General features: G+C 33.5%; 1 long non-coding RNA gene across 1 annotated transcript in view; it reads right to left on the reverse strand.

Moving 5' to 3' along the window:
• The window catches only part of LOC122438242, a 47550-nt gene extending 22732 nt beyond the window's left edge, over nt 1-24818 (reverse strand). Inside the window, exon 1 of the long non-coding RNA XR_006268495.1 lies at nt 24289-24818. This is a non-coding gene — a long non-coding RNA (uncharacterized LOC122438242). The remainder of the gene's footprint in view (nt 1-24288) is intronic.
• Between the last annotated feature and the right edge of the window lie 867 nt (nt 24819-25685).

The following is a 25685-nucleotide window of genomic DNA, read 5'->3' on the forward strand; positions in this document are numbered from 1 at the left end:
TACTAGCCATTCCCTTCTCCAGGGGATCTTCCTGACCCACGGATCAAACCCAGGGCTCCCGCAATGCAGGTGGATTCTTTACCATTATAGCCACCAGGGAGCCCTAAACAACTGTAATTCACTAATCAGGGTCTCAATTCACCTGTACTGGAATTCCTTTAGCAGCAGCCTGGGCTGTCTCTAATTCAAATATAGCTTCTTCAAATATTCAGAAGTTATGTTTGTTCAATTCTAAGTCTCTTTTGAGCTTTATTTTGAAAGAGTCACATATTTGATAGGAAATAGGAGGAAATGGCCACCCACTCCAGTATTCTTGCCTGTAGAATCCCATGGACAGAAGAGCCTGGAGGGCTACAGTCCATGGAGTCGCAAGAGTCGGACACGACTTAGCGACTAAACCACCACCACCACCACGTGGGTAACACAGCACTGGCCCAACCACTACCAAATTTAGAACACAAGCTAATCTTGCTCTGAGTAGCTGTTGTACCTAGCACAATCAGGTTCTGTTCCCATTACAGTTAACAAAGACCATAGTAAGAGTTACATGCTCTCTGATTGGAGAAATGCAGATACAAAATATATTCTTGTGTTTAGTCTCACCAGGATGCTTGGTTGTTTTTGACAGTTGCCCAGAATCCACTAACTGAGAACCAAGGTTGAGTTGAGAAAAAGTTGGCACTATTCATTTACCGTGTCTGGGGAAAATAGCCATTTATGTGTACATAAAGCCTCAGCTCTCAGAGAATAGCATTTGTTGTTTTCTTGGGCAGTTTTGCAATTTACTTTAGTGGCAGCCACAGTCAGAGGGTCCTATTTGTAATTTCTCTGTCTACCTCCAAAATTTTCCGAACTGCCTTAATTACCATTTCCCCTTTGTCATGAAGAATCTAAATAAAGACCCTCCTTAATGCTCTGAATGGATACTGAACTCAATTATTTGCAAATTTAAAAGCAACAAATAATGCTTTGCTTGCTAACACCTAAAAGGCCTTTACAGATCGATCCTTTTTTTCCCTTTAATTGAATCCCTGACTTGGCTGCATCTGCTTGTGGTCTCTAAGGGTGTGAGGCAGCCTATTGCTGGCACACACATGCTAAGTTTTGTTCAAGGTCAAGGTCTGGTATTCTGTGCTCTCAACTTGCCTGCACCTGCTAAAATCATGTGTCAGGGTTAAACAAAATGATGTCTTTGATTTCTTCATGCCCTATATCCCTTTAGGAGTTGTTTTACTTTGAAAATAAGTAATAAAACCTTCCCTTGTACTCAAAAAAATCCAACTCTCTTCAGTTGTTAGTATTTTCCATTTAGAAAATTTAAATTGCTTTGTAATAACTGCTTTAAGCTCATTGGATAGCCTGATGTCTAACTAAAAAATCAGGAAATCTATTTCAAAAATTCTTTTATGAGGATGACTTGTAGCCTGCAATTTATTTGTAGTAAGTCAGTAAGCATTATGGACCACAAAACTAGATTTATTATACATTAGTTTTGTTAGAAAAATTGTGCTAAAATTAATGAAAGATGGAAAGATGTCTTTTGGAATAGCTGTTGCTTTTCTTTTACCCCAAACTCCAATCTATCCGCTTCTTTAGAAACAAGCTGTTCCTGGGGCTATCAGGCAATTGAGTGGGAATGGAGCCTTTGGATTCCTGGTTTTACTGGTAGGCTGGTCAGGCGTTTTGTCACCATACTGTAAGCCCTGAAATGAGTGTGACAGGTTCATGGATGCTCATGGGAAAGGTCCACTCTCTGTGACAAAGAGGGGCCTCTGGTACCAAGAAAGATAAAGAGGATCTTACTGGTGGGTAGACTATCCTCTACTCCTGAGAACTAGAAAAGGATAATGATAGAAGGGGCCCAAAGGCTTCTTAACACTTCTGCAGTAGACTGGTAGGCAGCCTGTTGCCACACCTTTGGAACAAAAACTACTTTATCTTTGAACATTTGAGATAATGGAACTCTAAAACAAGAATAAGACAATAAGGAAAGAAAGAAATTGCTAAGGGAGCTCAGTAGCCATAAGAAGCGGCAATCAACAAGATAACACAGATCATGTTGCTCAATCATTAAATCAAAGCCTTAAACCTGTAGACACTTCAGACCAATTTCTTGCTCTTCTCATGCTCATCTCTGTTTCTGGGACTGATCTTTACAGGTTTCAGTAAAGATCACTCTACATTCTAGTACTTACATTGCCATTTTCAGGTCAAACAATTGTTGAAGTACTTATAACTGTGTATTACTCTCTAGGAAAATGTGAATATATAGTTTTTGTCCCATATAACTTTAATATAATAACCCTATGCTGAAAATACAGCTCAGTTAAAAGCAGCATATGAAGATTACTAAAACCAGACCTTGGATCAGATAAATACATTACTAAAACATGTGTTTCAATGAATATTGGAATAAAAACATCAGTACGATTCGATTTCATAGAGATTTCGTGATAGACATAGTGATTTAATTCAAAAGACTGAGTTCAGTTTTACTAGTGAAAGGAGTATGTCCTTAAGGACTTTATGTAGCTCCCTTGAGTAACTCATAACTTAGGTATATAAATATTATTGAGTAAAAAATTTAGGTCTTTAGGGTGACATATTTGTTATATTGTATACTGGCTCACATTTTTAGAAATTATTCCCTAAAGTTATTTTGCGACAACAACACTGAATAATTAACAGACTCAATAAAATAAAAATATACAAAAAGATAAATTTGTATCCTTCAATATAAACTATGTGTATATAGCAAATAATAATGTATCTGATTATAAATAAAACTTTAATTTTTCAAAATGTTGATTAAACTTTAAAAATTAGAGGGCACATTCGTTAATGAAACTTAAATCTTAGAAATAACTGACCACAGCTTTTAATTATGTGGAAATTATATATGAGTTACTAGATGACTGTTGAATTTAAGAGAAAAATTTAACAAAATAGGTTAAGGGTGATTAGTGGTGCTCAGTCCGTTCCATTTCTTCATTTTCTTATAACAAGGTGTTTATAAGCAACAGTAAATTTATTTTATATCCTTGATGGTCTTGTGTTGGTTTGTAGATTTCTTTCTTTCTTTCTTTTTAAGATGAACTTTAATGTGTCCCAGTGAGAGTGAGTAATTTCCTATATGTGGGAGAGTAGAAATGGAGGATAAAAGGGAGCTAGATGAGACAGGGCAGAATAAGGATATCATGCTTTTTATGAAAATATTAGTTTGAATTTTTGTCCACTTCCTTAGTCAGTCCATCAAATAGGAAGTTGATTTTTCAAATGAAACATTGATTACTGCCAGACAGGATAAGTTAATTCTTCCAAACCCACACAGAATCTATTTTGTACTTATTCTGCTTTTGTCTGAGTGTTCATGTACATTTTGTGAGTCGCCTTCCTTGAAATGGGATGGATTTCACCCTGACCTAGCTCCTTTTTGTTGAGCTCCTTTATTGATAGATAAGATGATATGTAATGATTTCTACATAGTAAGAACTGCTAAAAGTAAAAGGCTTGGTCTTTAAGAACATTTTAGTTTTACCTTAACCTGCAGAGTTCTACTTGAAAATAATTTTGACAATTTAAATTTCTTGATTAACTAGGGACATTTCACATTAAAGGAAAATATGTAGTTCATTTCTCCTAAAGCTAAAAGTAGTAACAATTTGATTCACCCTGTTTTAATTGATTTAACTTGCTTAAAAGATTGTTTTCTGAGTAGATATGCCAGATAATTTTTCTGCTATTTTTAAAAGCAGACATTTTACAGCTATTAAGATATTACAACCTTACTGAAAATTCTAAATCTAGAAAAATTACTCATTATTTGAACAGACATCTTATTCTTTATTGTCATCATTACTTGACAAACTGATAAGATATTTTTTACTTCCAATAGTCAAAAAAATGAAAAAGGATAGCCAGTTGTATGTCTTCTTATTTGTGTTCATGTTTGTTCTCTAGAAAAGACTCACCAGTGTTTATATTGATTTTATTTTTCACAGAGTTTCAATACTTTAAAATATAAAGACTTCATATTCTCATCACATAGTACTTAATCTATAACCATTTCATATCTACTTTATTATTTTATGGTGTTGTAAATAATTGAAAATAAGTTAAATACCTCAATATTTCTAAAGGGCTTCCATAGCTTAAGGATTTAGCTAATGTGTAAAATGATTATGCTGAGCTCAGGGAGAACTTTCAGTTTTGTTTGCATGGTTCTTTGCAGTTAATTTACATTTAAAAATCTCAACTCTAAATTTCTAAGAATATGCATGTCCACAATGTATATTGCTCTCAGTCATAGGTGTTGAATACAATTGAATTATTTGGAATGTTCATTTTTCCTGCTAGGAATTTCTATTTAACTTGGAATGGTGTAAGTTAGACATCAGTATATTTTTATTTAGAGTTAACATAAGCTCTTAAGGCTGTAATTGGAGCAAGAAAGTGTATTTATTTTCTTTGGGCATAATTTTGTTAAGATTTTTTAATGAGTCTGGAAATCCATTAAAAGCTAAACTAAAACTGATGGAGACATGTACTGTGGTATAGTTCAGATGAATTCTACAGCCTTACTAAATATATATGGATAAAACATGAAGATGCTGAAAAGCATTCTTGTAATAATGAAATTGAAATCATTGAGACATTGCTGGAAGGCATTTTTCATTATTAAACACCTAAGCATTTCATAATACATTACATAGGTGTATTTACTAAGTGAAGACCAAAAATAAATACATAGTACAAAAATGCATTTGCATAATCTTGTGACATGTTTTAGGATAAAAGTGAAATTCTGAAACATAGGATTTTTAGTGTGTATCTCACGGCTACTTAGCATGCTTTGATGACAGTTAATAAGAGGTAAATATCATACTTTCAGAGTACAAGGTATCTCAGTGCCTACGTTACACTAGGATTAAATATGCTAGTATTTTTGACACATTAATTATGACCTGTTTTCATGTAGTGTTACCTCTGTTTAGCAGTGTGCCACCAATTAGGAATGCCTTGTCTCCCATTTCTAATCTGGGTTTGTGAGGCTGTCACTTTTAAAGCAAATAGGTTTTTAGTGCAGCTCCATCCTACCTTCTCCCCAGGGACTTGGCAGTCAAAAAGTATTTAGAATTCAGAAAGAACTCAACTACAGCCAAGTTGTTCCAGCAATGAAACATGAAAAGATGTCATAGGTGGGGCTTTTTTAAGAAATAATGTACAAGTCATGCAAAAACGCACTTGGGGTTTGTACTTCTCTGCATAACATTATTATTTCCTCCCATTTTCACTCCCTATCTTGTGTATAAGGCTTAAATCATGAAGTATAGTAAGTAGTAAAAGTAAACTGGAAGTAAAAAGCATCTCTATTTCTTCAAAATCTAATATATATATAAAAAAAAAAACTGTACATAAAAGTACAAGTCTTTGACTCTTAACTTACTGCCCACATCCATGTAGCCAGAAACCAAATGAAGAAACAGGATAGTATCAGTTGTTCATAAGTCTTTTTGTAAACTCTTCCACTGATTATCTACCCAAAAGTAAACATAATCTTGACATTTAACAACAGAGGTTTGTGTCATTTGTCTTTGTACTTCATATAAATTAAATCATGCTCTTAGTCTTGCTTTGTCTGCCTTCTTTTATTCAAAATGCATTTGTGAGACTCATCTAAGAGTCACATGTACATGTAGAAAAGTACTCCTGTTGCTATAATGTGCTGTTCTTTATGTCATTTATCAAAGTCATAGATTCAATATTAATATACATAATAGACAATGAATAGACAATAAAATTCACAATGACATGAAAAACAGTTCATTGTAGGAATACCTAACAAAGTGTGTAAAAAACCTCTACACTAGAAACTAGGAATCGTTGAGAGAATTTCAAGGAAGCTTAAAGAAAAGGTGAAAATCCATGCAAATATTGGAAAACTCAATATTGCACCATATCAATTATCTTCCAAATTAATCTATAGATATAATGCAGCTCTATTAAAAAGCCCAGAAGGGTATTCTACATAAATTAACAAGCCGATTCTACAGTAAGTATAGACATTTAAAAGGCGGTCATTTACAAAGGAGTTTTTAAAGAAGAAATGTTGGCAAGAAAATACTTGTAATAATGTAAGAAAGAGATGAAGGTCTAAATTTAAGATTGCGGTCTAAATTTAAGATTGCGGCCTAAAAGGGAGAAGAGGGACAGATGGCAAAGACAAGGAGGAATTGACCAGACTTGGCAAATTACTGGATATAAGAAACGAGGGAAAGTTATTATGAATGACTGCAATAGTTCTGACTAAGAAAGCTGAGTAGATTGAAGATGCCTTCAGTCAAATTAAGAAATATCCTCAAAGCATGTGGGGATGAAGGAATGACTTATTTAGGAGTGGGCACTGTTAGTGAATGTAAGGAAGAAAAGCAAATTTAGAGGGGATAATGAAAAAGTTTTATTGAGTTTGATATGCCTTTAGGATTATGAGTTGGAAATTTTATTTGATAACTAAACACAGATGCTTGAGGTCTGGAGTGAGGCCTTAGCTAATGATTTGGATTTCATCATCTTCAGGGTCTCTTACTCCGTCACTGTTCTATCCGTACTATTCCTACACTCGTTCAAACTCACCCAGATTCCACTTCCACTCTCTAACTGCTCTAAATTCCAGTTCACCCTTTGTGCTGCCATCAGATGTGTCTTTTGTTCTTTCAGAACAAATTGTGCCACTACTTCAAATATCATTTTCCTGTTATCTATTATATTTAAAATGGCATTCACACCACTACACCTTTCATCTTCTGTCATTTAGACCCTACCCTATTTTTCACCCGGATTTCCCACTAATCCTGTATCCATGATCCACATTCTGTAGACAAATACGATCCCTCCAAATCTGTCAAACACAACCTGAATTTAACAATCTTTATGCCTTTCCCATGCTGTTTCTTTCTTTGGAAATGCCTTTTTTATTTTCTGGAGGTGCAGTTCATCTAACCTCCTGTATCGCTTCCTTAGCAAACTGGTAAACATCTGTGAAGAGAGAATATATTCCTGATTTTAAGAAATGAATACAGTCCTTTTGTCCATTTTTTGAAACCCTATCAACTTGCATTTCTGCAGAATTTTGCAATTTATGTTGGGCTATATAAAAAGTATGCCCTTGATTTCTCATAAAAAGTCCCATTTTACAAGACAACTCAGTAAACTGAAATTCAAAGACTCTTAATGATTGCATGATCACAAAGCTAGTGATTGTTGGGACTTGGACTTCACATTGGTCTGGCTCCAAATCCTGAGATTTTCCTTTAAGTTCTTCTCTGATTATACCTACATTCATTCTTGTGACTGAGGTTTTTGCATTATCGAATTCCATTAGTCTCAATCTCCTTGTGAGTAACAGTGTTGCCCCAGTTATCTCTATGTTCCTGGCAGTGCTTAATATGACATTCAATATATATGTATATATATATGATTCAGTATATTTTTTGTTGAGAGATTTTGCAAATAAAAACCAATAGTTTTAGGAGAGCCAGTTTTAAATTTGCCAATAAAAATTACACTGCTACAACAGGAAAAAAATAAGCTTTCATATATTTTCTATTATGCTTCAGCTGTACAATATTATAACTCAGCATCTCTATATACTACAGAGTGATTACTACCACAAGCCTAGTTGTCATCCTTCACTGTATATTTAACCCTCTTCACCCATTTTGCTACCAAGCCTCCTCCCCTCTGATAACCGCTGATTTGCTCTCTGTATCTATAGATTTGATTTTGTTTTATTTTGTTTGTTTGTTTTAGATTCCACATATAAGTGAAATCATATAGTATTTGGTCTTTTCTATCTGGCTTATTTCACTTAGCATAATAGCCTGGTCCATCCAGGTTGTTGCAAATGGCAAGATTTCATTCTTTTGTATGGCTGAGTAGTATTCCGTGTGTGTGTGTGCATGTGTGTGTGTGTGTGTCTTCCTTATCCATTCATCCATCGATGGATCCTTAAGTTGTTTCACATTTTGGCTATTGTAAATAATGCTGCAATGAACACTAATTTACGTTTACAACAACGAGTGTCCCTTTTTCTTTATTTCGTCTCCAACATTTCACTTTTCATATGCTGATTAATGAGAAGAAAAACTAATCAGTTTCTTCTCTAATAAAACAGTTAAAGTGACTTTTTCTAGTGTTGAACTAATATTAATGTTATTCTTTTGATAGAATAATAATGGTAGCAAGGATATTAGAATAATTACTTATATGATTCTGAAAAATGATTAAACTGAAATTCATTCACCTGGGAAGGTATAGCTGTTGCTAAAATTAAAACTGTGATATAGAATAGAATATATGTGTTTTTAGTGGGTCAATTAGACTATAAACCTCAGACTGAATTAAAAAATCTGTTTCTTTCTGTCTATACAGACTATGGTCTATTCTAGATATATGAAGTTTTTACTCACCAGTATCTGCTTTATTTCTCTTTTAATTAATATTATCCTGAAGGATAAAGTTTAACCTTAATATAGATGCCTAGCAGGGAACTTCATTGTACTTCTGAGATGTAAATTGACATATTAATTTGGTTTCACAGGCACTCTTTAAACAAAGGAAAATTTGTGTTATCTGTATATAGTACATATACGTATTATAATATAGGTGATATAGTTTTGCCTGTATGATTCTTGTCACATGTTGGATAATGTGGATCAGAACATGACCGTCACTAACGGCTCTAACGGCTGGTAATCTGGTGCTTCAGTGGCCCTGTTCAAAGAACAAAAACATTTTGGTGAACTAGTATATCACTGCAGTCAGTGATTAGGCTGTGGTTTTTCATGTGGAGGAAAGAATATATAATGCTAATATGTCATTCATCTGTTGACCTAAAAAATGAACAACATGAGAGTTGCAAGTTAAGTTTTATTTGGGGCAAAATGAGGACTGCAGCCTGGGAGACAGCACCTCAGATAGCTGTGAGAAACTTCTCCAAAGAAGCAGAGGGTAAAGGTCAGTATATATGTGATCTTGTTGGAGGAAGACATACAATCAAGCATATATTTTTTCAGGTTTCTGCTAGTCTCTTGAACCTTTTCCCAGTCACAAGTAACAGTCGTCACTGTGAAGGATTTTAGTGTTTTTCTAGAAATGGGGAGATGTAAGAATTGGGCTCATAAAATCGGCTCCTGAAAATATCTAACTATCTGAAGATCTTTCCCGCCACTTTTCCCTGAGCATAGAGTACCTCATTTCTCCTCTCCACCCTTAACTCCTCCAGTAGCACATGATTTAATCCTTTTAGAGGTAGATGACAAATGTCAACTTATAGTTGACACATCAATGCCCTAGATTTCCAATTTCCAAGCAACTTTAGTAAGGGAAGACTTTTTAGTTTACCATGCACACTCCATTTTCTCCAAAGTATTCCATCTTCTGCATGTACCTCCACTTACACTAGTATCTCTCTTCCCAACTTGTCTGGGCAAATCTTGATTATTTTCCAGTTTCAGATTTCAGCTGTCCCAGATTTAGCCACCTCTTCCTTTTTCTTGGGTCAACTCTATGAGCAGAGGAAGTTCCTCTTTTCTCATGTCCAAGAATTGCAATATTTCCTGTTCTTTATATGTCATCATTCCCCTCCCCTCTCACCCTAGAAGAGAACACACCTTTAAAATTATCATTAATACTATTTAAATTTCTAAAGAAATTACTCTGTAGCTCTGATCTTTGGTTTCTTCATATGGACAAAGGACCACTATAAAAATTTAAATAATCTCATAGATGCTAAGATTAAATAATAAGACTAATAGAAAAGGTCCAAATAAAATATATGTTTTTGAGTTATTCTGGAATGCTTCCCCACTCAACAGTAACAAAATTAGGGCTGGAGAAGAAAATGATATGTCACTTAGAAGGTTTTCTACTTCAGGGCAAATCACACATTACATCAACTCTAGGCAGTAGTATGTTGGTGTACCACTTGCAGTTCTATGTGAAAGAGGGATTTTATTATAATAAATGAAAAAGAGGTTAGGAAAGAACTGAGATGAGGATAGGAAACAGGTTGCCAGTGGAGAAGACTTTGTTGAAAAAGATAAGTTCATCTTTGTTTATTATTCTTTCCCTGCCTTCTTGCTGTGTTCAAGAATAAAGAGAATGTTTTCAAAGTAATACAGTTTCTCTGTAGAATTGATAATCATTGTGCAGTTGGTGGTAATTAATCTTTTTAAAAATACATATATGAAAATGGCAACTTTAAGTTGTTTATAACATACCCTAAAATGATTTGCAATTCCTTAATGGTTGCCTGATTATTGAAATTTCAAAGTATTTTCAATTTAGAATCATCACTCAGGCAGCATTCAAAAAAATTAATTTTTGCTTCCCCTCACATGAATCAGGAAGTTCCATTAAGTAGTTTCATTGCCATGATGATAAGAAACTAAGACAAATATTATGATTAAAGATTAAAATGGTCATAAGAGCATGTTAATTTGCATAGATATATACATACACATAGATATATACATATATATGCATATGTAAATATTACACACATATATATGTATATATGTCAAAAGGTCACAGAAGCTATCTAAAAGAATTTTAAATGGCTAAAGCTGGAAGATTAAGCAACAAAATAAAGTTGTACCAGATTATAATCCAAAATACAGAATTAACATACATAAATTCATACAGTATAAATGAATGATTGAATAAATAAATTAGAGAGTATAAAATATTTCATGAAGAAAAATTTCAAAAAATTTATGTAGATACTCTGATCTCAGGGAGATGGAGCACAACTTCCTACTCCTTAGGTGTGGACTGTATGTAGTGAATAGTGACTTTCTCTAAATAGTACAATGTGGAAAGGGAAAAAAAAATAAATAAATAAATAAATAGTACAATGTGGAAAGGGGAAAAAGAGTAACTTTACACAACAGAAACTTAACAAAAACTCCTTCTCTCAGGTGATCAAAGTCAAAGCCAGTGACAAATCATGTTGATAGTGTATACCCTTAATATGATTTGTTGAGAATAGTGACCCCTCTGATCTTCAATCCCAAATCCCACCTGAGGTATATTCCACAAAACATCTAAGCCCTACTACTCGAAAATATCAGAGTTTGAGAAAAGGTTACAGCCAAAAAAGCCTAAAAAGATGTAATAACTAAACCCAATATGATATTATAGAGAAGATCCTGAAATAGAAAACAAGCATTTAGGTTTTAAAAAAAACTGAGATATCTGGATAGAGTATGAACTTTAGCTAATAATAGTGTATCAGTATTGAGTCATTAATTGTAACAAATATTCTATGCCAATTTAAGATGTAACTGGATAAAATACCTGTGGAATATATAAGAATTCTATCATCTTTGTTAATTTTTCTGTAGATCTAAATATATTCTAAAATAAAATATTTATTAAAATAAAAGAAACAAAATATCCAGTACATTAAATTAAATTCCATGTATATACACTTGATTATGTTTGTGACTGCTTCTCTGAGATTAAGTGTTTGAACCTCTTTACCCATTGCAGGGAGTGGAAAGGAAAGGGTTTCTTTTTTTAGTAGCTTATTTTGTTTGAAGTCAATTCTTATACAGTTGATTTGCAAGGAATCAGTGACCTTTATTTCCCCACTATAGATAGTGAAGGACAAGGGATGTTGGTGCATTTAAACCTCAATTCAATGTGCTTTGCTGCATAGAGAGTGGAAGGAAAGTCTGATTAGGATGGGGCAGGTATGCTCCCCAGATGCTGAGTTTCATTTTCACCTTGCATTAAAAAAACAATCACTGTATGGTACAAGTAGTGGAAAGGCTAACTACATAGGTCAGAGTGTTATTATTACTTTACCGAGAGGTAATCTTTAGTGATTAGTGCCTCATGGATTTTACTATGTAATGAAAGCAGCTGTTGAACACTAAAGTCATGAAGAAGTATATGCAGTTTCAAGAGACTTGCACAGTTTATGTACTTTGTATTTATTTAGCATTTATACACATATATGTACAATGTATATATACATACATACACACATGCATGTATATGCTTACTTATGCTGTATGTACACAGAGTGGATTTGTATGTGTCCATTAATTTAACTTTACTTTCTGTAACATTTTATAAACATAGTTATGAAGAATTGCACTGTCTTTTAATGATTGAAAAAAATGGCATTGTTTTAAGCCTTTTTTAAGAAACTTCATTTGAGCCAGCCATTTGTCAATTACTTTTCCATTTAAAGAAATCATGATGTTAAAACAGAAGGCTCCCTTAAATCAATTCCTCTAGTAGCCCCAAGCCCAGTGAAAACATCAAAGTACCTAAATGAGGCGAGAGGCCTGGATTTTCAGTGATGTGAAGGTAGAAAATAGCCTTTCCACCTTTGAGCATAACATATGCTGTAACTTGAAGGAAAAAGGTCTCAAGTGGTATTCCAATACAGTGTCTTGTAATTAAACTCAGATGTAGGTTTGACCCTTGCACTCCTAACTTCCCTCCAGATACTTGAAAGGAGAGTGAATTGAAGACATTTAGAAGTTTAACCTGTGTTGGTTGCTTTAGAGGATGAGCTTTGTTTTTAACCCAGAGGTGCCTGTATTAGTCATTTCAAAGAAGTTGTTCTCTTAGACAGTTGAGGTCAGTGGTAGTATTCCAAGTGTTGGTAACTTCTTTTATGACTATGTAAAAATGACAAAACTTATGCTAACAGGAAAATGATGAACAGAAATGCAAAAAAGAAATTGGTTTAAATAGTATGAGCAATTTAGATCAAATCTATATGTTCTAATTACTCATTTATTTTAAACCCTCAGTATTTTTGTTAGGTCTACATAATAAAGTGAAAGTAAAAGTTAACAGAAAGTTTTAAATACCTGGGTTCAACAGCTAATCAAGATCCTTCATTCACCTAGGTGAGCACTTGATATTGAAATTATGTAATTGGTTCTCTCTTCTGCCCAAGGTCTGAATTTCCGCTTGTAGTGCATGTATGCCTGAGTATATGGGCATATGCAAACACTTTTAAGGGTTTTTTTTTTTAACTTTTAAGGTTTTGAATCAAAAGAAGTTGATACTTTTTATACAAAGTCCTGATTTTTGCATATAGATCACTAAGATTGACCCTAACAGGAGTCACGTGTCTAATTCTTTGCATCAGTGTGAGTGAAAAATATATTCAACAATAGTAAATTATCTTAACCTTTCTTATGAAATACGAATGACTTCACAGTGAGAAAGTGGTTGCGTGAGTCAAAGGCATAAAAATGCCAGCCATAAATAAAGGTGAAAAGCCTTCATCCCCACTGGGATAAAATAACATTACATTCCTGAAATACTGACTGGAGACAGACAATTTCTTTGGAGATTTGCTTGGTCCAGGAGTAGAGAGAAAATAACTTCAAATAATTTATTATCACATATCCCCAAATCATAACCTTGAGTGTAAAAGAAGAAAATCTACTTTCAAATCAATTTTGCATTGACACTTAGGGAACTAAAACTTTGGTGGGAAAAGTTTTCTGTGGTAAGATTTATATCTCTGAAGACAAATGCATTTATATTGTAGAGGTAGTATTTTTATCATACATGTATATGATTTTCTCATAATTTTAGAGTTAACAAAAGAAATCTGAAATCTTTTGGAAAGATTGTCTTCAACCCATTACAAATGACAAACAGCATAAAATGGTAGATCTCATTTTATTTATTCAGGTACTATTTCAGTGGTATTTAAGGAATTATTATGCTTGATCATTGATAAGGATTTACACAGATTTAAACAGAGGCAATAGTACTTTCCCCTCAATAATTGAAACAGTGAAATTTTAAAACTTCATTTTACAATTAGTCATATATTTGAGGTAAAGATGATTAACATAAGATTTGCTCTTAACACTATTTGGCTCTAGAAATGAAGAGTAATTGAAAATGAAGTGAGTAATGACAGGTCCATTGTTTGGTTGTTTTTCATCATCAGAAAATAACAGTTCTAGCACTCAAAGAAACTCCAGACTGCCACTGGCTTGGAAAAGACTACTTTCATGTTATTGCTGTTTTCTTATCTGTCACATGCATTTAATCACACTCACCTTGTTCTACTGTATGTTGTTTGGTTTAACAAATTAATGGCTGTGAAGTGCTTTGAAAATATAAATCTCTATATTAATAATAAAACATTATTACAGCCTTGAGATAAGTCAGAGGAGACAGGGGTTAAAGAGTGATGACTTGTCCTTTAGGATTGTAAAGATTTCAAAGAGTGGAGTTTTTTAACTGACTGTTTCTTACAATTATATAAAATCTTCTCAGGACAGCCTAAAAACAGTTATTGGATAATTTAAGACTGTATAAATAATTGTAATTGAACCATGATGTTAAAAGACTGTCCATGTTAGCCTATAGTACCGTTATAATTAAAATAATAGGACACCCTCCCTTGCCTTTTTAATTAATTATATACTCCTTCAGGTATTATTTTGCATGTGTGCATGTTCTCAGACTACGACATGCTTGATGATGTGGAGATTACAAACAGCTAAACAAGATGATGTCTGGTCTCAGAGTCTTTCAATCTTATAAGGGAACTAAATGTATACAAATTTCCTTAGTATATATTTGGATGTGCTTACTACTCTAAGAACTACAAAAAAAAGAGTTGGTTTAAGAATTGCAGACGGAAGTGAGCTAATTGGACACTGATGTGGCAAGGCAAGACGGGGATATAGGAAAGACAAGGGTATGAATGTTTCTATTAATGAACCAGTACTGGATTTGAGCCTTGGAGTAGGATAGTCTTTGGAAATACAAAGACAACTTGGAAGGCATTCAAAGCAGAATGAAGAGCTTAAGCAAAGATAGATAAGCAGAAAAATACAAAATATATTTAGGAAAAGAAATAGCTAGCAGTTTGGGATGTGTCAAACTAGGTCAGAGGAGATAAAGCCCTAAAGATTAGGTTAAAAAAAAAAAAGATTAGATTGGCGCCAGGTTGTGTTGTCTCTTGAGTGATAGGTTAAAATGTATGAGCTTTATTTAGTGGGAGATTGTAAACTACCTCTTAAAGTCAAATAAACAGTTTTGTAAGAATTGTTTTAAATAGTCATAAAAAAGACTTTTTATTTAAGATGAGGTTGTATATAATTCATTTAGAAATATCCTTCCTGCCTGTGGTTAGAAAAATAAATGACAGTCATTTTGACAATAGATTTCGGACAACACAGCGATGATGATATTTAGAATAAGGCTGTATTAATATGAAAAGGCAAATGACTAAACTATTCTCAGAGTTTAATGGGGAATTATTTTTAATAGAATAGCAACTCTTTACTTATTAGTGTATTTGAAAGATAATTTGATTTGTGCAGATTTGAGTCTAAATTATAACATCACAAGGGTCTCTATGGATCTTAAATTTTAGAACATTTCCTTTAGATAATTTCAGAACTTGAGAAATGTTTAACATTTATTTTCATTCAAAAGGTGATAAAATTCAAAAAGAAAGGATCTCAGTTTCATGATTAATTGCATGGGTGTGCACAATTGCTCAGTCGTGTCCAACCCTTTGCAACCCATGGACTGTAGCCTGCCAGGTTGCTTTGTCCATGGGATTCTTCGAGCAAGAATACTGGAGTGGGTTGTCGTTTCCTTCTCCCAGGGATCTCTCTGACTTGAGGATCAAACCCACATGTTCAGTGGCTTCTGCATTGGCAGGCAGATTCTTTACCACAGAGCCACAGAAATTTTGGAGAAGGAAACGGTAACGCATTCCAGTGTTCTTGCCTGGGAAATCCCATGGACAGAGGAGACTGCCAGGCTACATTTCATGGGGTCACAAAGAATCTGACAGGACTTAGCAATTTAACAACATGGAAATTTATTAATGTTATTAATAAATTAATATTTAATCATAAACCAACTGGTAGCAACAACTCCCTCTCTGGAAAATTCCTTTAGAAGCAACATTGAAATGAGTTGGGAGGCACCCACCTCGGAAATGATTTGATCCTGGCTTCTTGATTGGAAGAAAACAGATCAAGAACCAGAAATATAAAGTAACTTGCCCAGAGCCACACAGGAAAAAAAACCTGTCAAACTCAGATCTATTTTTTACCTTAAGTGAATGATTTTTCAGTTATAGCATGTTTTCAAAGGCAACTTTGACATATCAGCTTTGTATGAGGCTAAGCCACATCCATGGGCTCGCAAAGGGCTGGACCCAACTGGGCCACTGAACAACAGCAAGCCAAATACAATATTTTCCTTTAATTATTATTTGATTTAAAAACTGGCTTATAAGTAATATCAGTGAAGCTAATTACAAATATCAGTGGCCTGTAATTTTGTGGTTTCTATTGCACACCTTCTTCTCTTAAAATAAAGCAGCGATTACATGACCTCTGAGAAGTTATTCTAAATGAATGCTTTCTTTATTGACTTAAATTTACAATTAAACAAGTAACAAATATAATAAATGTCACTTAATGGATACATACATGATTTTTGAATATGTACACACATATTCAACTTTTGTAGAACTTTTTCTTGACTAGTTGACTTATTAAAGTCATTGCTGACTTTAATGGAATGGAATGGAATATTAATTCCATCTGAATTATGGATTCCACCAAAAGACTAATGAGATTTAGTCTTTGCTAATAGAAAGGATCAACATGGCTTAGGATTTTAGAAATCAATAATGTTTTATGAAATAACAGGGTGGAGTTAGCTATGAAAGTTTTTGATGATGATATGTGGTTTTGTAATGTATAGTTATAGAGATATCAAGTTTAATTTTTTTCTACTGATTTTATATAATTGTATTGATTCATTTTTATAGATTTTTTATTTAATTCAAATTTTCTAATTGTTTTCCTAGGATGGCAATTTGTAACCGTAAGTGTATAATTCTACTTGCTACCCAATAGTTCTCAAGGTTTTTTTTGGAGCTTTTTGACTGTCCCACATAATTCTGTAGTCTAATAAACACATATTTTGGTATTGAAGGGGGAGAATATTAAATACACTTCACTTTCTTAACTCCAGTAAATAGAAAGTAACCATGATTCATGAATTATATAAACTCTGATATAAAGATTTGGAAGAGAAGGGAGGATTACATATGCAGAAAAATTAGGAGAGATATAGCATAGCTTTACTTTTCTTCTTCACCCCGATGCCTCAGTCACCTCTTCCTACCCTCCTCTTCTTTCTCCTCCTCCTCATTATATTTATTTGTTGTCACTCTTATCTTTCTGAATGAATAGAGTGTTAAAATAACTCTAAGTGATGGATGAAACTGGAGCCCATTATACAGAGTGAAGTAAGCCAGAAAGATAAACACGAATACAGTATACTAACGCATATATATGGAATTTAGAAAGATGGTAATGATAACCCTATATGCAAGACAGAAAAAGAGACACAAATGTATAGAACAGACTTTTGGACTCTACGGGAGAAGGCGAGGGTGGGATGATCTGAGAGAACAGCATTGAAACATGTATGTTATCAAGTGTGAAACAGATCGCCAGTCCAGGTGGGATGCATGAGACAAGTGCTTGGGGCTGGTGCACTGGGATGACCCAGAGGGATGGGATGGGGAGGGAGGTGGGAGGGGGGTTCATGATGGGGAACACATGTAAATCCATGGCTGATTCATGTCAATGTATGGCAAAAACCACTACAATATTATAAAGTAATTAGCCTCCAACTAATAAAAATAAATGAAAAAAAAAGACAAAAAAAATAACTCTAAGCAATAAGACTACATAATATAATTTGTAGGGCTCAGTGCAAAATGAAAATTTTATTAAAAATTTGTTAAACATTTTGAGATGTGACAGCAGAGTATTAAAACAAGCATGGGGCCCTTCTAAGCATGGGGTCTTATATGACGCTGCAGGTCACATGCTTATGAAGCCATATCCTGCTGCAGCTTTCAAAAGGAGGTGCACAAATTTCTGGCTTTATCTTTTTCTTCTAAATTTCTGACAATTTCTACATGGGCAAATCTCTTCACAGGAACAGAACTGTAGGTTGCTTTGTTTATACACTTTCCTAACTTGCAGGAGCTAATGATTGGAAGAAAATCATTAATTAGTGTTTGTACTAGTTTCTTATTGGTTCTATAATAAATGACCTCAAACAGTGACTTAAGACAACATGAATTTGTTATCTTACTATTCTAGAGATCACAAATATGAAACAGGTTTAACTGGAAATCAAGGTGTCAATATGTCAATAGAGCTCTAGGGAAGAACCTCTTTATTTGCCTTTTCTAGCTCCCAGAAGCTGCCTCATGAGTCCTTTCTCCATCTTCAAAGCCAATAGCCCTCAAATCTATATCACACTACTCTGGCAGTCTGTTTTCATCATCACATATCCTACTCTAACTCTTTTAAGAACTTTGTAGTTTACACTGGGCCACCTGGATAATACAGGCTACTTTACCCATCTTAAGGTCATATGTGCAAAGTCCCCCTTTAATATAAACTAACGTATGTACAGGTTCATAAGACTAGGTTATAGACATCTTCAGAGTGCTGTCTGCCTAATACAGTAGTTCTTCTTGTACAAATACTTTTTACTGATTATTCTAATTCTATGGGCAATATCATATACTCATCAAAATTTTCTGACTTAAAATTTATCTAAACATAATTTTCCCTAGACTTCCAGTTAACTGGATGCCAAATTTAGTGTAAGATAAGAATGATATCTATTTGTTTTCTCTAGGCAGGAGTTTTCATTTTATCATCAAATATCATCTGTTACATATAAACTTTGCCTTTTATCTAAGAAACACCTAAAAACTAATATTTATGAGGCATATATGTTCTTTCTATACAATATGAATGATAACTCTTTTTTTAGATACACATGTACAAACATACATTTATAAATTCATATTTTGTTACACTCTCAGTTAATAAATTTTCACTAGCAACTTCATTTATCCATAATTGCTTTTTAAAATAGATTCAAATTTTCTAATCATTTAGTGAATTGTAAAACTAGTTATTTCTCACAAACAAAAATTTATTAAATATTTAAAAGACTTGGGTTCATGTATGTGTTCAGTGTTTATTGTATGTATACTCCAATAATTTCAAAGGAATTACTTGGAATATAGAGCATAAATTAAATTTCTAGGGAAAATTATGCAGATATCAAGCAATAGGCGTAAATTCAATAAAACAAGATATACATCAACTCATGAGCAAGGTGGTCCAGAGGTTTGGTATTCATCTAGAACGTATCCGTGGAAAATATTTGCTTTGGAGAAAGAAAGTATTGATGGAATAAGAGGATTTGGCTGAGTGAATAAAAGAAGGTAGTCCTCATGGTAACTGAATAGTGTAGCAGAAACTTCAGGACTGCAAACAGAGGACTAATGAAGGGAAAACAAACATGCATACTCACTGTAATTGGGGGGAAAAAAAACAGCTAGTGTAGCTGCAGAAGAGATTCCTTGTTAAGGATAACCACAACAAGGATCCATGTGTGTGTTTAAGCAGTTGGATTTAATCTTCAAGGTAACACAGTTATCTATTATCAATGTAGTAGTAGTTTTTTTATGTTTAAAGTATGAATCAACTGTGAAGATTTGAAAAAGAAATTATGGAACTTGATAGGTAATTTGGCTGAAAGATTAAAAACAAGCTTGGAGTGAAAACGAAGAGTCTAGGAAATTAAACTGTTAGAATATTTCCAGCACAGCCTAGCCAGAGCTTGGATTTAATGGTTGTAGGTAAGAGAAAGATAGGTAGAAACAGTGAATATTACACACACACACACACACACACACACACACACACAAACAGGCACAGGAGCTGCTTAAGATGGATTTCATGTTTAGTGATGCATTGAAAGTCACATCAAATGTCTAAACATAAGTGGTGATAGTAATAATGGTAGTTAGCATCAAATATATGTTGAAGATATTTGTAAATGCCAAACATTGACTTTGGGATTTTCCAATAATTCAATCCTGACAATAATTTTGCATAATCCTTTTTAGAGATGAGGAAGATGTAATGGCATTTAAGTGATTTGCTAAAATAACCAGTAAATAGATAACTAGACTTTAAGTCCTGGCTTTTGAACTTTAAAACTTGTACTCTTTCTAGTTTTTCAAACCAAAGGCAGTGGCGTTTGGCTTAAGATGCATTCCTTTGGTATGACCAAACCTCATTTGATGCTAAAATCATTAAATCAAAGTGTCAAAAAGCTCATACATCTCATTTAATCCAAAATTGCATTCTATGTGGGAATCACTACTGCAACCACTATAAGAAATGTTCACTGCTCCTTGAACATTTCCGGGAAAGGAGACTTTATCAACTCTAATTTAAATTTTTGTATGTTCCAGTGGCTAGGAAATGTGTTATTTTGAATTGAAATCTGCTGCCCTGTAACCTTCTCTCTCTAGCTAAGACACTGCCCTCTGGAATTACACAGGAAAAAATGTATCTCTGTTCCACAGACTGCTCTTCAAAGATTAAAGTGACCCTCAAAGGTCTATTCCACATGAAGCGTCTTCAGTTGTCTAAGTCACTGAACAAAGTGTTCATATCCCTCACCATTCTTTACACTGCTCATCATGCTACAGCACGATATAGGTAAATCAGTGCTATTAATCTGTAAGAAAATATGCCTTTTTCTTTACATTTCACCTGGGTCCAGAAGATGATCTATAAAATATTTTGATCAATGTACTAGCTTTCTCTACATGAGCACCAGTCAGCGAAAGCAGTGTACTTCAATCAATACCTTCTCCTTTCCACAATTAAAATAGACACCTAACTTTTGATAAAAATAAGACCTTATTTCCAGCTGCAATATGAACACCTGTGAGGCTAGAACTCTGGAAACCTGAGAATTGTGCAGGCACTTAATCATCGTTTACACTTCGTATCTTTAGTGCTCAGCTGTGAAGTCACAGCCAGTGACCTGCTGACGGCTTTTCCAGTAAAACAGAGGAGACATAAACCAGGGCAAATCAGGTATGCTTAACTAGAGCCTTCTTGCCAGCTGTCAGTGAGCCACGCAGCACTGAGGATACCCAGTCGGAGGCTCTCCTATAGCTGACTTGTGAATAGTTAAAGAGTGTTTGGTTAAACATTTCGAAAAGCGATAGGTGAGTGGGGTCTTGAGTTGAAGTTATGGGTCAAATTCCAGGCTTGCAGTAGCACATAACAGACAGAGAAAAATAAATTACTGGACTTTCAAGTACACATAGACATTAAATACTTCATGGTGTGATTGAAAGCTATGCTCTATTTTATAAGTTAACATAAGTAAGAAATATTGTTAAAGGGAAGTTAAAACTCCTAAAATTTCTTGTCAATAAAATAATCACAAAAGAAAATAAAAGAGAGGTGGATATCAAAGGCACATGAAAGATAAAGCAGGATGTGGACCAAAGAGTGAGGGAAACACATCCCCCTCTTACTTTATCTTAATATCCTGGAGGATATTAATTTAATCTTATCATCCTGTCTTCTCATTCATGATATGTTCAAGTTATTCAAAAGAAAATTAAACATTTAAGATAAATGTATTAAGAGGAAATACATTATTTGACACTCACTTTTAGGATGAAATTTTATAGGGAAGATCTGTTTATCATCTACATAAATTTCTTATAAAAATGGATTTTTTATCATATAGATGTGACCTCTTGATCCTACTTGGGTCTCTTAATTAAAAGTGAACATGTATACATGGAGATGTGTTTATTTGTAGATATGAAAATGTGAATCTATATATACATATACATGAATGGGATAATATTTATTATGTATTAATGATGTGTATTAATGTCATGTATGTTAACTGCACATTTAAATCTATCAATCACCTAAATTAGATATTGTATCACTTTATTGCATGATATTTATTAGAATTAATAATGATAATATGATTATTAGTGTTATGTATTATTAACATATTTATGATATACTGAGGTATTATTGAATCACAAGATACCACTGTTAACTAGAAATCTATATTTTCTCACAAAGCTGAAAATGCTATTTAACATTTCTGGGTAAATAATTTATAATTAAATATATCTATTAATAAAAATGTCTAATATTAATGCAATTTAGATATGTAAATATTTTTCACAAACATCATCTCATTTGATTCTCTCAATAATGTTTAACCTTCACTTTGCTTATGGTCATCATATTCCCTACTTCAGAGTGGATGATGATGAATTTTTTGGTTATTCAAATGATTAATAAAAGGTAGAGAAAGTATCCAAATTCAGTTTTTCTGACTGTTTAACCTAATCTTTTCACCTTTATAATGAGAACTTATGTGTCCAAAAAAGTAGCTTTTACATGTTCAATCATATAGATAATGCATTCTTAGATTTGCTGTCAGTAAGAATTGATCAATAGAACTGTAATATCTCAAGAATCAACAAAGCTTTCTAGATATCTAAGAATCAATACCTTAGCATGTTTTCTCTGACATTTTTATCCAAACATATTTTATGTAATTTTATGAGGAACAGCAAGAGAAAGAGAGCAAGAGCTCGTCCTGAAGAGTTCTATATTTTGAAACAAAAGCACTTATTTTTGTATTTTAACGAAAACAATCTTTTCTTTCTAGATTATGTACAGACTAGTCAGAAAAATAGCCCTGGTTGATTTTTCTCCCCTTTGGCTAATGTTATGACTCAGGTGAAAACATTCAGAAACACAGTCCATATGGTTGGCTTTTTGAAGTGCGCTTAGTACTCCATTTGGGAGTCTCAGTTTATACCTCTCAATCTGATTTGGATAACATGCAGGTTCCCTTCCGTGAACAGACCCGGTGCAAACAAGGAGTGGATTAATTCCATAATAAATTATGGGGGCAATAAAGCTTTCTAGATGAGTTTGCCTCTTAAGTAACATCTTTTATGTTGCCTTATAAAATTAGACTTATATTTTATTTGTAAGTCATTCTGGCATAATAAAATGTTTGAATTTGGGGCACTTAGTTTTGGGTCTGAGCATATTCTTTCTTGGTGCATTGTTTTATTATGGTTCTGCAGCCACTTATTTGCCAAAGCACCTGAAAGTTCCTGGAGGATACTAAGATCTAGTCAAAAGAACATCACACCTAAAGGTGCATGGAAGTATAGACTCCATGTAATGCTGAACTCCAGCTGTTTCTCATCTATTTCCACTTCTATTTACTTTATGTCTAGAGAAAGCCTACCATTTGCCATGCACTGCTGTAATAAGACCTCTGTGCTTTAGTTTTGTGTGAAATTATATTGCACAGAATATGCACTTTAGGCCCTTTATACAATTGCTGTTAGGATAGGAAAGCTCCCTCAGGCAAATAAACAAAATATGGGTTATTTGATTGTATCCTGATGAATACTAGATCGTAGAGATGCCTAGAATAATAATTATTGCCCTTATTGAATAAATTCTTTATTGTACTTAAAAATATCCCTTTTTGTTACCTAAACAACACTGCATGGGATTGTCTTAAACATTTAAGGAAACTTTATTTTGCTTAGTTTTGAAATTCCTTAGGTCTCAAGACCAGAGTTAGTAATCCCTGTTCTAGAACTTTATAAAAGTAAACCAAAGTCAAAATCTAGTCTTTTATAAATAAAGGAGAGTTGGAGATATTGTGCTTGAAAAGCATTCTTGATTTATTAAAATTAGTGGACCTTTCACTTTATATTTCATCAATAAATTTAAAAGAAGTTTTGGAAACAACTGAGGAAGAAGCTAAGCTGTTTTTGATACCCATGAATTCATAGCAGAAATGGCCTAATTCTAATGAGAGATTACCACCTTTACTCCCAAATGCAGTCCAGGAAGACAAAAATAAACAAAAAATAAAATAGAGTCAGATAAACAGAGTCCAAATTTCATGTCTACCATTATATACTTAGCTTCTCAAAACCTAGTTCTCTATTTCAGAAATGGAGATTCATTCAAAGCAGAAGAAAACATTTTCTTAGTACTTTTAATGTCTTTCACTGAAAACAGAGAAATATAAAGCCCTGCCTTTAAGGAATGAACATTTATTATTTTTTCAATGAGTTCTGTCTAGTCTGCTTTATATGGTTCTTGTGAGGATCAAATGAACATGTACATTAAAATGCTTCCAAATCTGTGAAGCACTATACAAATGGAAATAATAAGACATTAAAGTAGTATCAAATTCAGTTAATTTAATTAAGATTTTTAATATTCACTGAATTTATTACATTGATGACCATGAGTAGAAATAAGGTCATGCTTTACCCACCTTATATCATTTCTAAGGGCAGAAGAGCTTCTAGGGCTGGTCAAGAAAATACTTCAGTTAAGGATGTTCCATGGGGGCAAACCTTGTGTCTTTCAAAGTTGATTCTCAATGAATCAGTCTTTATAAACTGTCAGAGTTCTCTGTTAGTTTCATAGGGCTGCCATTATAAATTACCACAAATCCATTGCTTACAGGACCAGACATTTATTCTCTCATAGTCCTGGAAGGTAGAAATTGAAAACCAAGAAGGCTCTAAGGAAGAATCCTTCCATGTTACTTCTAGATTCTGTTGATGGCCAGCAAGCCTTGAAATTCCTTGGCTGGTGGCAGAAAATCCACATCTCCGCCTTTGTTTTCACACAGCCATCTTCACTCTGTGTTTCTGCTTGAAACACATCTGTTTGTGTCCAGAGTACCCTCCTTTTATAAGGATATCAAGCATAGAGTTGAGGTAAGGCCTACTTCAACTGACAAAGACCTCAGCTTAACTTGATTATATCTGCACAGAACGTTATTTCCAAATAAGATCATATTCACAAGTACTGGAGTTGAAGACTTCAACATTTCTTTGGGGGGAGACTCATTCAACCAACAGATGAGTCATAGGATTAAAAATTTGAATATGTTTTTAGGTGGAAGCAGCAACGTAGGCAATTTGAAAACTCTGATCCTCAACCACATATGGTTAGTGGTTGCCATGCTGGACATTGCAGGTCTCTCAACTTTGCATGAAGTTACAGGGACATTACTGTGAAATACTGTACTTTTAGGTTTTTTTTTTGAAGAGTTCATTGCAGTAATGTTAACAAACTGAAAAAAAAATAGAAAAACAATTTATCTTTTTTCACATCAGTGTTAAATTGTGTGGGATAAGAGGAGAAATGATGAATAATTTTGCTATATCAAAAGTCATTAAAGAATAAAACTTGTTCTGGCACAATTGCTATGTACTTTACAGCTCATTTAACTAACTGTTCATTATCCCATGAAATAGAAAAGCATCTTGGTGCTCAATTCCATCTGGATAACTAGAGGTCACTGAAGACTACTAGAAAGTCAAGTGAAACTTATTATTTCCTACCAGATAAATGCTTACACCTAAACTTCTATTCATATATAAAATACCAATTGGCATCATTTTTTGGAAAGTTCAGCAGAGAAATATTGAAATTAAAATTAATTCTTTGAGAGAAAATTATTCATTTTAGCCACAAGGGAGTTATTTTCCTATAACTATTTTTATTATATACTCAAAAGTATTAAAAAATTGGATTTTTTGTTTTTATCCCTGCCAGCCCATGTTTTCCTTACAAACAAGAATAGTATAATATGCATTTTTTAGTAAATATATGTTTTAATTTAATTGGCATTTTAAAGTGTGCATTTAAAGAACACAT

The sequence above is a fragment of the Cervus canadensis genome, chromosome 3 (assembly GCF_019320065.1).
Source record: "Cervus canadensis isolate Bull #8, Minnesota chromosome 3, ASM1932006v1, whole genome shotgun sequence".
In the NCBI taxonomy this organism is placed as follows: domain Eukaryota; kingdom Metazoa; phylum Chordata; class Mammalia; order Artiodactyla; family Cervidae; genus Cervus; species Cervus canadensis.